Source organism: Varroa jacobsoni, unplaced genomic scaffold (genome assembly GCF_002532875.2).
Source record: "Varroa jacobsoni isolate VJ856 unplaced genomic scaffold, vjacob_1.0 scaffold_1197, whole genome shotgun sequence".
In the NCBI taxonomy this organism is placed as follows: Eukaryota; Metazoa; Arthropoda; class Arachnida; order Mesostigmata; family Varroidae; genus Varroa; species Varroa jacobsoni.
Genome location: NW_019214099.1, coordinates 29,993 through 48,496, shown reverse-complemented (window position 1 = coordinate 48,496; position 18,504 = coordinate 29,993). Strand labels below are relative to the sequence as shown.

General features: G+C 41.0%; 1 long non-coding RNA gene across 1 annotated transcript; it reads right to left on the bottom strand.

The window, feature by feature from the left end:
* Positions 1 to 717: 717 nt before the first annotated feature.
* LOC147752521 (uncharacterized) lies at positions 718 to 12,221 on the bottom strand (the record flags this gene model as incomplete). Its single annotated transcript, XR_015313851.1, is given in 2 exon segments — positions 718 to 768; positions 10,983 to 12,221. It is a non-coding gene; the product is annotated as an uncharacterized LOC147752521 (long non-coding RNA).
* Between the last annotated feature and the right edge of the window lie 6,283 nt (positions 12,222 to 18,504).

Here is an 18,504-nt window from a genome sequence, read left to right as displayed (position 1 = left end):
AACCAAAGAATGTACAGCGTATACCTGTGGTTATCCTAGCACTTAAATTTTTGTTTTTACGGTAAAATATTATGCCTATTACTTTCTAATCTTTTCGTAAAAAAAATATATTTTAAAAATAACGCTATTTTGGGAAACGTGGACAAAATTTTGCAGTAATAGTGTTTTTTATGCATAAGTACCCCATAATTTATCCCGTTTAAAACCCGTGAGTGTTGAAAACCGTGAGAACCCAAATGCTAGCATACAAATAAAACGTGCACTAAGCTTTTAAAATAAGATGTTAGATAGTTCTCGAATTTAGGCGCACCTATCAAGTTTTTATGGTACGTAAAGCGTGCGTTATGATCATTTAGATAATGAGAAATACATTATTTTGGTACTTTGTGGGCTTTCACCTTTAATAGTTTTCTATTATTTCAGTTCATATTCAAGACGGACGGTAATTTACGCTTATTTTTTCAGGCTCACTAAAAAACACCGCTGTACCTGTCCTGAACTTGACTATCAAAAGTGCAAGCTTTGTCGCTCTTTCCCACGGCTTACAAGTCTTCAGTAGGAAGATATACATAGTCTTTCTCTTCACCTACAGAACCCGTTTGTAGGATATGTCCTCATTTTCAGTTTTACAAAAACAAAAGCCAATTAACGAGAAATTGTGTTTCGAATTTTTCAGACAATCTTATAATGTAATAGTACTAATAAATAATTACTTACCCCCAAGGAGCTGCTCTGCTTCATAAGCACGCCCTCCTTAATAGACACCTGCTAAACGAAGAAAGGCAGTGCGTGTTAGTTAAATGCTAAGCCAAAAACCTTGTTCTATCCGTATTTCTATTTCATCGCAGATCGAAGCAATTTCTGTGGACCACATATATTGTAATGAGATAAAACTTAAATCACCAAAGTATTAAAAGGGTTAATGCTAACAAACATTAGCATACGACAGAAGACTAGTTCGTGCTGCAGGTGGAATTTGAAGGAAGAGATACTTACGATTATTATATTGTGTTTATCCAATATAATATTCACTCTATATTTAACGGTAATTGTAAATAAATATAATAAAAAAAATAATAATAATAATAATAAATTACCCTGTCGCCTACCACTGATCCCGTAACGTATCGGCCAGACAATTTTAGGCCACCTACAGTGATTCAAAATCACTACACAGATGCGACAGGGATGGCATTAATAACATCACATTCGGGCAACAGGTTCATATTTGCTACTATATAATTTCCTTCAGTTGTTGATTACCTTTTAGCTGGATAGAGCAAACAAAAAAAGGCTTAACTTTCGGCTATTAATCTAACTCAGAGATGCTGACATCTCAAAAACATCTCAAAAAAAAAGTAACACTCATTGAAGGCAACGTAATGATCTAGTAAATTTACTCGTGAAAGAGCTTCGCATATTAGAAAACTGAGCTATTCCAAACACGCTCAAAGTCGACAGAACCCTCTGCTTCCGCATTACATGCATGATAAGGTCATGCTGTAAACAAGATTTCTTCGTACGTGTCTTTGCCCCGAAATTGCGCTCGTGTGTACGTCATAACCATGGTAGGTTCAATTTTTCGCATGCGTACCAAGCGCAAGCTTGCCTTTAGATCAATCTGAGAGGCAATGACCTTCCTACAGATCTGTTAAAAAGGTAAATGGATGTGGGACAAAGCCTTGAAGTAATCTAATGCTTCACCAAGATTACCGGTTGTAAACAATAAACTTAAAAAAGGGCAAAAACCTCTAATGCGACCGCAAAAAGTCGGACAAATTACTAGCAGAATATTATGGGTGCTCTACGTATAGACAGCATATGTCGATAGGGATACGCAGACTAGAAATAATTGGCTTTAAGGGAAGGCACGGTACTACAACCCGCACTATAAACCAACTGAGTATTTCTTAGATTGTTTTACTAAAACAGCTTTGCTCTTTAAAATACATATTGTATCACATCGATAAGGTTCATCATCTGCCATTATATTATGTTCCTACATCCAGTTTTCATCGTATTCATACGTGTTTTGTAACGAATTTACGGAACTAACCTGGCAAATGCAATCAGGCTAGAGAGCTTTCCTCTGAATAGCGAACGTCCTTAACGGGTTTGGCTTGGTAAACGCTCAGTTTTTAAATCAGTTGTTTTTTAAACCTTGATCAAAGCCTTGTAAAACTGTTTCGGCGATTATGCATAATCAAACACAAAATCTATATAACACCATCAGTAGCGAAATTAACCGTCTTTTTTTAGCAACGAAAATCATTGATTACGAACTTAGTTATGTGTAGCTGGCTCTCGTTATGACATATAAGCTATACAGCTCTATCTAGAAAAAGCGAAATCTAAAATGCTACGATGAGAATAGATTGGGCCTATCCGGGTTTGAACTTGTAGTAACGGAAACAACGAACCAAAAATCTGAGTAAATTAAAACAAATAAAAAAATCATATGAGTTGTGTAAGCTTAAGTACAACTTTCAAAGGTAAGTCGCTGGAAAGGGTATATATCTAAACGTCGCTGTCTGTTTGACGTAAAAAACAGTAACCTGCTAGAACAGTGAAGAATAATTTCGAAAATTTGGTAGAAATGAAGGCTAAACATCACTAATTGAATTCATTAATACTTAGTGATTTCCAACAATACCTTCGAAAGTGACAACGTTCGTAGTATTGACCGACCCTGACTACGCCTGACAACAAACTGCTGGTAGCTGGCAAGGATGCACCAATTATACGAGCCTGGTTATAGAAGATTTTGGTGCTTTTCTGCATTTTTCGATCTATACGACATTACAGGCCCCGACGTTGTATGTTCTGCTTCATTAGGAGTTATGTAACTATTATAATACTTAGCTATAAACTGCGTCGGGTCGCGTTTCTAAATAGGTGGCATTAGAAAAATTATCATAATACAATCTCTTAAATTCTTAAAAATGTATCCAAGTTTACTATTTCGAAGATGCTAATTTAAAACTCAAGTATCCAGAGGTGCTAAGAGCTATTGGTCTGCATCTGTTCGTTCTTATCCATGCGTTTGTGGTGGTTGCTGGAATTAGCCAAGTTATCATATGGAATTTGTGGTCCGTTTCATTACCCAGCGGTGAATCGTCTATCTTTATTGACCTAGTCAGGCAAATGTCTACACGTGGTTTCTGCATCGGATTCATTGACTTCATTTGCTCCCTTTACGGATCGGCAGAAAGCCACGTCGATCTATTTTCGCAATTTAGGATTCATGTGTTCGCAAGTATTAGGCCAAAGACGCGAAAAAGAAGGTCGTCTTAGAAAAGAAGTAACATTCACCGCGCAAAGTATGGTAGACAAACACGCAAACAGTTTAAAGTTTGTGCTGTTTTCGTATCGGGGAAAGCTTAGCAAATTGGTGAGAGACATATACTACCTTCGTTCAGTAGACCTACATATTTTTAACTACAGTAAGCTGTAATGTACTGTTATACTAGTGCGTTTATATCGAAGACATCACAAAGGTAAACAGCCATGAAATGCTCAGGCAAAGCGTCGCTGATAAGAAAATTGGGTAAAAACTTCGTGTTTTCTCTGAAGCTCTGAAACGTTGTTCTTATTTACAGCAGTCTCTCAGCTCATGGCAATGAATTCAGATTAGGCGACAGTGTCTGGGTAAGTGTAATGATATAGCTCAATTGTCGAAAGAGATGTCTTTGTGAAGGCAAGCGAAATAGAAATGAGATGTTTCGACTGTCGTTGGGTTCACATTAACCTATGTTGTTTCTTCTCCTAGACATTTTCTTAAAAAGAGCATGTAATTCAAATAGATTTCATAAGAATATGTAGGTATTAGTCTCAAATAGCGAACTTCCCACGATAAGAGCAAGCTACTGACTTATGTATGATTGGCCTCCTGCGACGGAGCTGTCTGGCCGCTTTCTCAGCTATTGTCTCCGAATTCAGGTACGTCTGTGGTAACATCTGCTGGCTAACTTCTGTATAAAATACACTCTATCCATATATAGTGCAACGCATAGGTGGCTTTACGTGCAAATAGTCTGTTTCAATAGCAACAAAGCAGCTTTTTCTGATATAAAGGCCAAACCTCGAAACAGCTTGAGTAAAGCAAGCAAAAAAAGATCACAGTCCCTCAGCTATTGCGCATTGGTTTATATCATTTTTCCTAAACTACTTTTGGTCAAGTTTCAATTAACTTAAATAGGTACAATCGATTTGCTTCTCAGTTATCGGTGTTAAGAAACATATCGAGAGAAAAGCAACGATACCCTTAATATACTTGCCCAGTCGAATTAACGCTGTTATTTAAGCCCCGCTTTTGTATTTCTCCAATCAAATAAAGCAGTGCATTTCCTTCATTTCATTTACCTTATTTTGCCCTTTACTAACACCAAAAGACTGTTCAAGCAACACTTGGTATTTGTGCCGTACACGATGTGAGCTCGATGATTAATAACGCATAGTATTTTTTTGTGACAATTGCTTGAAAGCATTTTTGAAAAAAGACGGTGGTGGACAACTTGCTAGTTGGGCGAAACGATGAACTGCAGTTTTATCGGCAGACATCTTCGATATGTACGATTTACTTGAAAATTAGGAGCCTCAGTACCCCATAATCTAAATCAGCCGCGCGCAGAAACGGTACTTCACGTAGCCTATCAACAGTTCTGAACACCGCGCAACTATAGCGGCAGATTCCCACATGGATTGTCCCCGTTGGTGTTTCCACACCGATATAGAAAAGAAAAAGGAATCAGGTACGCTTAAGGCTACAGCTAGGCCAGCCCTTCGTTCCAGAAAGGTCATGATTTGCGTTCGGTGAAGCTGAAGGGGGTCCTGTCCATTAAGAACTGCTTGAGAAGAAAAAGACTGTCAACAGGGATGTATACATGGTACAGTTAAATCGACTGAGTACGGCTGTTTAACAGAGAATGAGGCAGTTTTCCTTTCCTATAACAACGCCAGCCCGCACACGGCAAAGACTATGAGCCGTTCCACCAGGACGCGAATAGAAGGTTCTTTTGCATTTATTTGAAAGATGGATGAATTCTGTACAAAATAGTGCGTTCAAATGGAGAAGGACTTTGGCCGGTTGCTTGTCGAATTGGGTATACATTCATCCGCTATGTCTAGTACCAGACAAAGCCCAAACAACAGACAAAAGAAGAAAGTGGCGTGGCGAACGACAATGCGTCGCCGAAGTTGAGCAAAAGTCAGCCATAACCCAGTCTTTCCGTTGTAGACAAATTTTTATCAAAATAAAAAAGCTTTTCGTTTTGCCCGAAATCGACGGTCTACATTACTGGCAGTTTTCATGCATCTATTAAAAAGTCCGATGAAAACTTTTCAGAAGCAACCCGAACGATCCGGAACATGTGTTGGTTTTAAAGAATCCTTTAAGTCGTCTTAAAGGATTATTTCAATAATATGGCTCAAAATACCATTTTCGGTACACCTAGGCTGCTGTTTTTTCTAAATAAAATTATTAATTGCTAATTGTATCATCCGGACAAACTTTTCAAACAGAGAATTTCAGAGCCTTTTATGGTCATTTGGAGCCCTGTTTTTATGACTTTTTGCGTCATATTTTTGTGTGTGTAGTGTGTTTAAAAGTATTAGGGAAGAAGTGTTTCAGTGATGAATTAACTACTGAATGGTTTAGATCCGGACCGGAAGCTGTGGTTTTGGCGAATGGTGGTTATATTTTGAACGAGACCGCCACTCTAATAGATGTTTTTATTTAGCTACAGTTTCAGCAGCAAAGCATCTAAAAAGATCTAAATTTAGACGCATCGCTTTGCACAGGTGTCAGCTGAACGTCGTCATTTACCGCGATTAGTGGCAGCGAAAAGAGAGCGAGCGTACGGTTTTATTAACCAGAGAATGGAGGAAGCGGTCGATCAAGCCGCGAAGCTAAGGGTCGGGCTGGAACGTTGAATAAAGAAAGTAGAGACCTACCACGTTTCGACTACTCGAAGGCAATGCGACAGATTACGTATACGTATATATATATCTTGTCCATCTTCGGCAATGCGAAATAAGTTCGGATCGATCCCATAATCTGCACGGACTTACATGCTCTGCATTTAAATACGCACCTCGTGCGAATTAGGTAATAAAAATTTATATGTACATATATTTATTCTCGACAGTTTAAGGCATTATTTTACAGAGCGGTGTCATTTTCTAAGGGTCTTACACGCCCTACATGCTGGCCAAATATCATGTACAGGACAAGGGATAATGTACCGTAATGATCAAATATTCCAAAGACGGATAGTTCTACTACATATAGTTGTTTCTGTACCCCCATACACCAGATATCTGTATGAACTGAAGGGCATTGGTTGTCTACTATAGCAGGCATCCCCGTCTAAAGCAGCCCTACTTTCGATAAATGACATCTAAACCGGCCCCAATTTTCCTCGTACGCTTATTTGGGCGTATATTTTTGCTTTAAACTCATGCTGGTTGTTGGCACACAGAAAGCAAGAACGGGCCCGTACAAAAAAGGAAACTATGGTGTGGTAAACGAGCTTAGCTTTGGCAAAACAGCTGATTACTATAATGCGGACCATTTCGGTCAACGATGGGCTTTGTTCCAGCAACGATGATGAGCAAACATGTTACGAGTAGGTAATCACGTGGCCTGCACTAGCCCCAGAAAAGGAGCAAACAACAAAATATATAAAAAAAAAAAAAATAACACTATTGTTTATAGGTATTCCCGCAGAAAATCACATTTTTATACACCGCCATGCATAATGCCGGTGCCGAACAATCCGCAAAACGCTGGGAAGTTGGCAAGCGTCCACATTACCGACATCGGATTACCATTTGATTAGTTTTTTCAACTGTGAACCGGTACTCAAACAAACCGATTCAAAAAAATTAAGTTTGTGCTTCATCAGAGAATATCTATCTAGGTCTAACACGCAGTATTTCATTGGGACCGGCTCAGGTCTGAGGTCATTTCTTAAGAGATACGTGCAGTGTTACAGCATCAAAGGTCCTGGCGACTAATTCGCTATTTAGCGCTGCCTCTGGCAACTTTTAGGGGCACTTAATGAGCTGGGTCAATTTATACTTGATGTCCACGTCGTCCTCCCATACGCATCAACCTCTCCTAGAGTACATCTCAGTCCTAGAGTGGGGTAAAACAGTACCGACATACCACTTTTTCCACAGCGCCACGGCTCTGTTTGGACACGTTCTTGTTTCCTCCATCTTTACCCTCTGTTCCATCGCTCACTTTCACACGGCTCACTCTCCCTGCCGCAACTGGCAATGACACGACGAACTATAGGCTGCAAAATAGCCGGTATCATTCCAAAGTGAGCACGCGAGCAAAAAACAGAGGAACAGAAGAGCACAGGAGTTCCACCAACGAACCGACCCATGGAATGAGCAAGGAGCCAAACCTAACAGTTAAAAACACTATATTGCTGCCAAGGGTTCAGCTTTGGCGCCGAAGCTTCCTCGTTCCGAGCCCTATGGCAGCAGCGGTAGGAGAGCACTCTGAACGTACGAAACCCGACGCTATCTTTGTCTGTCCCAGCGAAGCAACTAAACGAAGCTAAGTACCAGCCTACTTTACGCAGTAAATACCCGAAGTGTGTGAATGGGTTTGGCTACACCACGTGGAAGATGGGTTAAAGGGAACATAGCGCAAGGTAAGTGCAAACTCTATAGGGGAATAAAGAGCCGTGGTTTGCCTCCAGCTGGCTTGAAACCACCAGGATTTTTAGCGGCCTTTTATAAAGGCTGAGGCACGGCGGTGACGAGGACACCCGAGCTAAACAGGCCAAGAGACGGATAGGCCACAATTTGGCTAGGAGGCACTTTTTCGACTATGCGAAGCCAAGATAGGACGTTTTTGGGGGGTGCTGCCTGCGTGCGAGAACCTTCCGCTGTGCATTGTCGTGTTTGCAATTCTGCACACAATACACGTTCGTTTTTACTTACTGAACAAACAAGATAGATATACAAATATCACTAAGTTAGTAAAAACGAACGTGTATTGCCGACAAATACAAATTTGTTTGGTAATTTGGAAGTGCAACAATTGAGTCGGCTGTTAAGCTTGTATAAATTTTGAAGGGTTTGGCAAAACGTTTCTCTTGTCTGCTTCTAGCAAACAAACCATCTTTATACGAAGAACCTTTAACATCAAAGCTTTTAAATATGCTTACGACACGGTCAATGTCATGCTAAGTTATTAAACAAACAACAAACTCATGACAGGACCAAATTGTGATTTGCATAGAAATGAGGACCTTCGCAGATAGTGATGGTAAGCTTGCTGAACGTGCGTGCATGGAACTGTGCAGGACAGAGCACGCAATTGTAAAATACAATTTTGTTCATCTTCGAAAAAATCGCTCACGTACTTGCAGTTGTAAAATAATGTAACCAGCTATATTAGTGTACGTTTATTACTGCACAAAAGCGTAACCTTGCTCCAGGCAGATTATAATCTGTTTATCCACAAATTTGTAAAATACTTTTCTCGAGCCGTTACATGGGTTTAAATATTTTGCTGTTTGTGCACGATTCAGCCCACACGCTTAAGTTCGGGAAACTTACATCAGCTCTTAATTACACCAGGACAGCGGGAATAATGCTTCGAATGGATAGTGATCGAATTGTCTGGTCAAAGGAGCGATTTTTTTGTATTATCTTCAAAGTGGTTAACTATGGATAAATGAGTTCAATATAAAAGAGGTATCCTGATAATTAAGGAGGGGCAGCTAGAACAGAAAGTTTGTCCGTGATTGTTGCTCCGCTTGACGAACGGTGCAAGATATTTAAAAATATCTATAAGTAATGCAGTTCGAATTGTGGCCTGGCTAACTTTAAAACCACCCATAAATGAAAATACGCTTAATTCAGAGGATTCTCTAAGTGAGCAAGGCTGTAATAAAAAAGAGAGACTATAAAAACTGAAAAACAAAAACAGGCCTTAAGTGCAAATTTTTCTTTTCTTCGAAATATATGAACCGTTGCACCCATATAGCAATGCCCTTTTTCAAAAAAAAAGTTATAACAGTAAAACAGGCCGTTGTGTCCTAATTGCGTAAATTCTAAGCTTTAACATTTAAACGTCGACCTTACTAAGTGCCGAACCAACTGCCATAATTTTATGGTTACTTTATGACATTTAGAAGCAGTAACAATTTCTTCCCTTTTGCGCAATACAGAGTGTATCACAGATTTTTTGTAAATCTACATTTAAAAACAAACGAGGTCGGTTTCGATTACCTAACGAACCTTCTTTATTTATGTTTGAAACAAAGGATCGTATATATAGGCCCACACCCTTTGCCGATACGAAGGCGTGGAAAATAACGCAGTTCTGAATGACGACAGGTTCAAGCATATCATGACTGATCAATTCGAGCATTGTTTAAATACTGGTTTATAGTTACTAGATAATTACCAAAATAATTGAGGTAAATTAGGTTACTGGAACAGAGCGACTGCAGGTGACTTCTGTTTCCCAAAATCAAGCAAACATTGAGATGACTTAGGAAAGGAGCTGTGTGGTCGGAATTGGGTGCCTATGCCATCTTCAGAGCATCACGCACGCGCCATAAGAAGCTTTCCAGCATACTGTGCTAATGGTCAGAAAATTCCGCAAAGACCATTTCCATGACGTCTATCCGTACGGTTAGAACGCTTCTAAAATTGAATCTCGTTTTTGCCCTAGGAAATCTATGCCAGAAACAAGTTTCAGCCACCGAAGTTCGACCCCACCAAGATGGTTGCCCGCTATAGAAGGTTTGCATAAAAAAACAAATATATATATACAACCTTTTTGTAGAAGCCCAAGTGTGAACCGAAATAGCATCATTTAGATAATGTTCGTATCTAGGACGAGATCATAAACCACCTTGAAGAATAATAGTTAGAACACTGATAGCTTTAATTATGTTGGGCTGATGCTAAAAAAGCCGTTATTTTACATGCAGTAATAAAACTATCAACTGTTCTATGTACAGTAAAAAGATATAGCTCTCGGAAGTGAGGAAACAATTATGACTGTGTATGGTTGTACGTTGTTCTCAATGGCCCCCTGTCTCCATGGCTAAGGGCTAGAAACGGCATACTTTGTCTTAGTTTTTCTGATATTTGAGGATCAAGGCGCTTCATTCATACCGTGTGTCACTAATGGCAATTTCTACCAGATACAGTGATACTGGCTACCGACTTAAACGAAAAGCTTATCCATTTCATTGGCTCTATAACATAACCTCATTATGTTGTCGGCGCTTTGCTAAAGATCTGTTGCATGGTATAACGTGTTTTGAACATGATAAACAGACCTTAACCTGCCAAAAGGATACTTTGCTGTGCTTTTATTTATGTTACTTCAGCCTGACCGGTGGACATCACGAAGTAACTGGAAAGCTCTTCCAATCGTATTCATGCGTCATGCAACGTCAGGTCAGCGTTAAGGAACATTAGATTGCCATTAATTGAAATACTATGGTCGGGGTAATAATACCCGTGAATTTAGCATAGACGGATTCATACTCCATATCAGCAACTAGCAAACTAAGACAGAAAATTGCGATGTGTACGAGCCACATTAATAAGTGTACATACATACTAGTGGATGTTATTGTGGAATATTACGTGGAGATAATGTTTGTACCCGCTGATAATATTACTATCCCTTATTTTTCTACTATTTACCGTAAAGTTTTTATGGAAATTTTATGATTAGATTCACTACGCTAAATAGCTCTTGCGCTTAATTCTATAAATAACGTTACCATTCGTACTGGAGCCTTTTTAAATATCTGTAACTCACGTTTTTCAAAATAAACAATATTTGATCCCAGCCAGAGTGGTCATATGTGCTCAAGATATATGCTCATCAATTGATGTCATAACTACACTGGTGACCAGGGTTTTCTGAAACGTTCTTTGGCAAATGACAAAAGGCGACACCAATACGGAATCGAGATGCACGGAAAACTTACCCCATGGCGATCGGCTTGGTGGGGTCGCGATGAGGCGGATAGTTTCTTCAGGGTTTTACCTCGATGAGTAGAACTTGCCGCTTGTAGCTCCATTGATTACGTTGGAGATTGCCTTCCCCTTGTTCTTTGACTGAGGCTCCAGTTAGTGGCTGGTGAGGGGCGCGCCAATATACTTGCGTCCACTGCATGTCCTGCACGACGTTTCTGGTGGATGGCTCAATGGCGACGTAAGCTAATCGACCACATAAGCCACATGCCGGTTGTCCTTTTAACACTGCATCCTTGCAAATTCTAACTGCTACGACGTGCAGCTCGTTAAACGAGATTATCTATTTCTGAACGGAGTACTGAAACGGTTTCCTAATATCATTTGTATTTTTCCGGTTGCTGCTTAATGTAAATGGACCGACTTACGTACTTCTCAAAGATTCACTGCTCAAGCAATACCTTACTCACTCCTGCCTCTACGAATACTGCTTTTATGTTTCCACGCTTCCACAGCTCCAACGTGTTCAATCCCTCGACGTCATTTGAACTAGCATTATAAACATATGCTGGATTTACTCGAGCCCGTTTTTTCTTTATAGACGAATTACACTACTGCAAAGTACTATTCTATCGATACTTCCGACGGATTGTTTTTTTTATCTTATTTTACTAGGCCGAGCGATGGGGCATTTATCGATGACACAACTATCTAAAAATATTTTGAAGGCAAAACCGAATACCAATAAAGTATAACGATCGTTCTTGGAGCACGCAATACACATCAGAGGTTGTACATCTTCTGATTCCTTATGTCGCTCGGACGTGACGAAGAACATAAACCTAAACAATCTGAGCACAATTAAGAATGTACTATTTCTACAATGAGTATTCCACTAGCACCGACCTAACCCAATCCAGGTCTGGTACGTAGTCCTTTCATTAAAATCAAGAGGTGCCCTCCAGCAATGGTGATGGTTGCAGTGGTAACCAGTCCGCCCCCAAGATTCGTATTTCTTTGCTGTCCCGAACGGAACTCTCGGAGAGAATTACAGATGAAACAGATATGTAGCGGCTTCCCTGTCATAGCAAATTATCGGGCATCGGCTCACTCGAGGACTTCTGTGTAGATAGCTAGCTGCTATAGAGTTTTCACGCTCTCGTGCTGCTGCGGCCACGTTTACATAGCTCTGGCAGCGTCGTATCGTAGTATCGGTGCTATACTCCGGAAGCGTCAAGCTGCGACTGTTGCGATTGCTAGCTTCAGGTAAAACAGAAACAAGATCAGACGTTTGATGATTAGACGTATGATAAATGCTATCTACGCTTTTCGTCTGCAACCTGGGTTACTTCCGCTAAAACAGAGGAATAATCGTGGTAGTTGCACAACCTCTATTTGCAACGTTTATTGGTGAAGGGCTGTTTGTCGGCGCTTGTACGTCTAACTTGACTAATCATCCTCTACGACATATTGCATTTGCGTAGACGCTGTCCGCGGAGCGTCTTCTTTTCGTCTTGAACGAGTCAACCGCGGCGGATCGCTCATTCTTTTAAGGGTAATTTTAGGAGTTGCTGTAGCGTATGATCTATGGTGACTTCAAGCGATGATTTCATATTATTAACAATTCGCGAAACTATCGACAGTTTTGCTATCGGTTGTCGGAAAAGACTCAGTAGCAATTGCTAATAAATTTTTTTTAATCTAACAGTTTGTTTTAAGAACATTTGATTTTATATAAGAAACAAATAGATCAATAAACGAAGTGACTGGTTGACTAAGTCTTTCGATACTCGGCGTAATGGCCATTCTTGGATGGCCTACGACGACCATCCGTACGACACCTTCTAGAGACATTTATATCGGTCGTTTAGTGGAAAGGGCCCCAAAACGTTGAGAAAGGGATCACATTACCGACTAGTCCTACCACGATCACTATCATCACGAGTACCGCCATATCATCGACAGTCGCTACCGCAAGCACAACTGCCACCTCAACACCTCCACGTTCGTAGAATACTATGGCAATTGCACAATGCTAGCAGGATTTCTGCGACTTCAGCAACAACCCCAGCCCAGCAGGCCACAATGATGGCGAACGGGTTCGCACCTTCGCAGAGCAGCCAAGGTCTGCGGCTTGCCTATTCTCTACTAGGACCTTCTCTCCTAGGCCCTGGCAGACCGAGTGCATGGTTTCATCCCCGTGTAGTATGCAGTAACGGAGCGGTGCCGACCCTTCCACATCATCTCAGCATACGCCAGCTACATACTGCAGTCGACATCGTATACGGCACGTGTACAACAACACACGAGCAGATTAGCTCCAGTCACGGCCAAGTGTGGTGGCATTAACGATCTTTATTTGTTCGGAGTGCACCATCACTTGCTTAGGCAGCCGGCGAGCGGCAAGCCAGGCGGATAGGCCCTTCAGGGTAGTTATGGTGGCTGAGATGCGCGGGGGTGCCAGTGCAAGAGCCACACTGCTCCTGCGATACCCCTTCGTTCCTCGTATTTGCTGTTGCCAGTACCCCATCGCTTCTGGTTGCCGTTCTCTCCCATTTGGCTGCGGTTCTCCTTAATGCGCGGTCCCGGGAGCACCCCAGTTTGTTCATACGACCAGGCCTGCCTCTGTCGCCAACAACACTGGCATGATTAGCTGAACTGGCAAGCAACGAGAGGTAAGCCATAGTAAGCAAGACTGAGGGAACCCATCTGCTTCTATGGCTTACTTCGGAAAGGAGCCACGTGCTGGCTTGTCGGGCTGCCGGGACTTGCAGACCGCTGGCCTGCGAGGAAACCTGCGGCAGGAGAACAGGGCAAACCAGCTGGTCATACCCTCATATGAACGTGTATAACACTGAACAGCGCTAAGTGACCATGAATGAAAAAGGAATCGGGAATGTGGCTACACTTCCAATTGGGGTTAGCGCCATTTATACTGGCATGCTTCCCGGACATTAACATTATAATTAATTTGGACGGATTTTGCTCATGCATATGTGACTAGGAGTACCTATATTGCTTTACGAGTAAGTACAATGCAAATACAATCTGTATAATAACAGGTTTGAGAGAAAAGTGAATCAAATATCGAGCTTATTAATGCTACACAGTGTTACATAAACGGTTGAGGTGAGGGAAAACGACAAAATGTATAGTACTTTCTAATAAAGTTAATTATAATTTCGTTCGAGATAGGATATAGGTGCAATCAAGCGAGCGATTCTGAAACCGAACTAAAAAAGGCCATGTTGTTAGACGGAAAAAACACAGTTCTAATTTACACAGACACAGAAGCTGCAATGATAAACGATTTGTCTTTCATTTATCACTGATTATTAATCTTGCATTCCTTGTTTTTATTAATATTCTCAGTTTTGGTGATAATTTTCTCAAGTATGACATAAATATGCTTTATGGCATGTCAAACGCAGCACTTTTCCATGTTCTTAATATGTGTTCCATGTTCCCGAACGCAAGTATATATCATAATAATAGTAATTACGTATCAGTTCAAACATTTGAGATAACTACCATGGTCAGTAGAGTTCTTCTCATAGGCCGCTCACTTCCAATCTCGCCCAGAACCAATCCCAAGTTTCCATCTCCATTACCATCTCGATACCTAAAATCAAATCTCCACGACCTAGTACGTCGGAATGTTTATTTGCTTCCCCGACACTGTCGTCACGTGACTCCACCGGAGGCTAAATATTCCGAAGGGCTCTTTTAGATCGATAAAAATTTCTTCGAGCTATAGCGGATTTCTAGCAACACTTTCTACCAGTTTCCGACTTCCTGAGTTGATAGTCGTATTTTCCATGCACCGAACAGGGGCAAGGTATACGGTAGCCTAGAACTCGGCGGACCCCTGTAGTGGGTAGTTGTTGAAGGCCTCGCAAAACTGCTAGCGCACGGGCGAGTCGTATTCACAACCTTGCGGACGAATTGTAACGGTCTAGTGGCTGAATAACCGGGCAAATACTTGATCGTGACTCCGTCGTAAGGCTGAGTGGCAGGGCTGAAAAGGCCGGCATATTCCAACAGCAGTGGGAATAACGGTAAGCAGGCGAGGATGCAGAGCCTAACGCTAAATTCGGACGCGAACGACTAAGGAATCATGTGATAACGGCGGAAGTGAGAGCGGAGGTAACAAAATATTCAGAGTTGCTAATACAATCGCTGGTCATTAACGCCTTTTAGCACCTGTAGCTACATGTATAGCTAAATAGAAATGTTTCTGGTTGTGGTGGCCTGGGTGCCAACATTGTCAAGCTGCGACTGCAGGCATAAGGCATGGCGAGCATGTCGCGTGTGCCGTTTTCAAAGCAGTGCTACTTACGCCGAAGATGATTGTGGTCTTGCTACTGAAAGCATAGAGCTAAATCTCGTAGCTGCTCGCTTCTGGCGCCTCTCTTAAAAAAGGCAAGGTGTTAGTTAGAGTCAGAGGTTACCAAGAGCAGGAGTGGATTGGGGTCTGAGATACACGGACAGAATTATACTAATTTAACTAGATTCATGTACAACCAATACAAATAATTTCTGCCTTCATGTGTTAACATGATCTCAATCTGACAGGGTAAGGAAGAACGTAAAAATACAGTGCTGTTGTCACATCCAACAGCTTACCTTCGTTATGTTTGAGAGCATTTACCACAGTGAGTATTTTCAGATATTCGAAATTTTAAAGGGGCGTATGTTGCAGGGCTAGTGAACGAGCTTAATGCAGGTTTTAGCCGTTGAGTTGGGGTTCAATATACTTATTTAGTCCTCTATAATTGTTGTGAAGTAGACGAATACAGAAAGGATCTGACTGCATTTGCATGTGCGTATGTGTGTACGACAGACACATATACCTTTTTAAGGCAAACACCTTTTTAAGGCTATCTTTAGAGAAACACTTTCAGGGAAGGACCAGATTGAGCGACAGAGAGCGATACCGTCTTCAAGTAAACTGTGCGAAAACACAATGACGCTCTTCGCATTGTTATTTAAAACTGGGCTTATTGGAACTTAATTTCACGCCCACCAATTCATCTACAGGCTCCTAGACACCTTAGAGGAACAGCGCAGTAATATCTGAATCAGCATACGTCGATAGCGAAAATTTCGTTTCGATTAAGTTGCCTAATGGTGAATGTTTGTTCCTTTATTCAGCTGGTCGTTGATATTAAACGATATTCATGTTCGGTCTTGAACCACAAACATAAGCTTAACATCCGTAGGCAGACGTCTTTTGTCGGCACTTTCATGTTTAAAAAATCTATAACGTTCAACGAATGCTTCATTGAATTGTCAACTACTGGCTGTAACGCAGTGCTAATGTGACTTATAGAACGGCTTAGGTTAGAACTCACATATGTAAACGCACGAGTTACGCCACATACATGTGGGCCAACTTCAAATGACTGATATACGGTCACGTGTAAATAGTTAATTGACGTTAAAAATGTCAAGTTTCCACGTTTAAAAGTTTACCTTCCCCACATTTTGTCGAGGTCAAAACGCCGATGTAACAACCTCGGACATTTGCCTAATGAAGCTATCGCAAATTAGAACTGCTCAAGAATGATTTGCCCAATTCAGAGTTTACAAGATCCCTCCGCTACGGCCGACCATCTGAAAGCATCCTTGAAAGATGCCAGGCAACAAACTTTATGAGAATCGATGGAAAATGTGAGCTGCAGCCACGCGACCGCCGTTGGTACTCTACGTCTATTTCGGCTTACACAGAAACTTAAGGCTTGGGTACCTTATGAGCTACTTGAATCCCTGCATCTTAGAAACTCGCCCAGCATCGAGTGTCACATAGCTAAAATGACCGATCTCCGCAGAGAATTTTCGCTAGTGATGAAAAGTGTCTGTACTTCAATATGAATCAGAAGCCACGGTAGGTGGCCCCAGGAACGAAGCCAGAGTCCAGGCTTTCCAGATCTTCGTACGAAAAAGGTTCATTTTGCCTTTTGTGAGACTGTGAGGGCCTGACTCACTGAAAATTGCATTCTACGAACCAGACAGCGCCTTCATTTGGCCCAGTTACATCAAGTCAACGAAGCAACAACATTTCACGGATTGCACAGTTCTGTTCGCCTGCAACCCTACGAATGCAATGCAATAGGTCAACAATCGGCCTGCGATAACTAAACCCGTTTTTCTTGAGCTTATTGGTGAAGTTGCAACACGTTTTGTAGAATTTATTTGTGCTGTCTTAGACACACTGCTATATATGTCAGTCTTTTGGTGACATTACTCTTACCGGTTAAGTGTTGTCAGCCACTTCTCTGAACAGCATTTTTACCGCCAAAGATCACAGTGATCGTAATTACCATTAGCATAATAGATAAAATCAATGAACTTTACTTGGAAAACCTGAAGCTATCTTGTTCAACGCATGCTTTTTGTAGGACCTTAGAAAAGAAAACTAACTAGCGCACTGTCTCAAACAGAACGGTTAACCGTTTGAAATTAGCGAATTAACGCATAATAGTAAACGTTGCATTAAAAAAAAAAACAATCGCTATTGTGCCTTTCACTACTAGAACCGGCATAGACGCTTATTTAGTAATGGGCTGCTCACTACCAAGAACTAAAAGTAATTACTGGAATATTGATAGTACGGATGGTGAGCTTAGATATAAATGTAGCCGACTACCCTGAAATTTTCTGCGGACCTCCTAGCGTGGCCGCCGTAATATTGCTATTACTGTGAACATAGCAGCAAAAATAACCATTACGTAAGGAATTCAGCCGGGACCGACAATGTGTTGCAACAACGTTGGACGAGATGGAATCGGTTTTTCCAGTAGTTTTCGGTCACTTTCCTCCCTAAAACCAATATTCAGCTGCTTTAGGCCGAAGACAATCGCAGGTTTCGACAGGCCTAGCATAACCGAAATCTGAAACAAAGTAAACAATTCTGTTATTCACTATTACGTTGTTTGATACGGAATCCTTAAATAAACAAATGCCTTAAATTTACTAGAGCTAACTGCGTAAAACATCTTAGGAATAATGTTAATTCCATTTTTTGTCGTCAATCATTGTCTCTTCATGACTATTAAAATAAGAGAATAGGAGCAGGTTTTAACCTAGCGAAAGCTACCATAATTTACAAAAAGCACAGCGAAAACGTTTATAATAGAATTTAAGTAACTATTAGGACCGATCACACAACTATGTTTCTAGAGTAAAAGTAGAGTTAAACTGTAAGAGCTGTAAGAGTGATACTTTTTTTGTTGACCAATTATTCTGCTAAAATCTGAAACGGGCACTAATTGCAGTTATATGCAGCAACTTTATACTTTGAATCGGTAAAATGGCTCCGGTTACTATCATGTCAAAATAGCCGGAATACGAGATGGTTAAAAACTATTATTTGGATCGGATGGGCAAAAATGAGAGGGAAAACAGATACGTCAGAAAAAGTTTAACACAAAATCTGAGAAGTGAGCGATCAGCGGAATTCTAGCGGATGCTTTGTGTGTACTTGTAGTACAGGGGCCAACTCAAAACCGTTTTGCCTGGGCAAGCGGCAAGCTA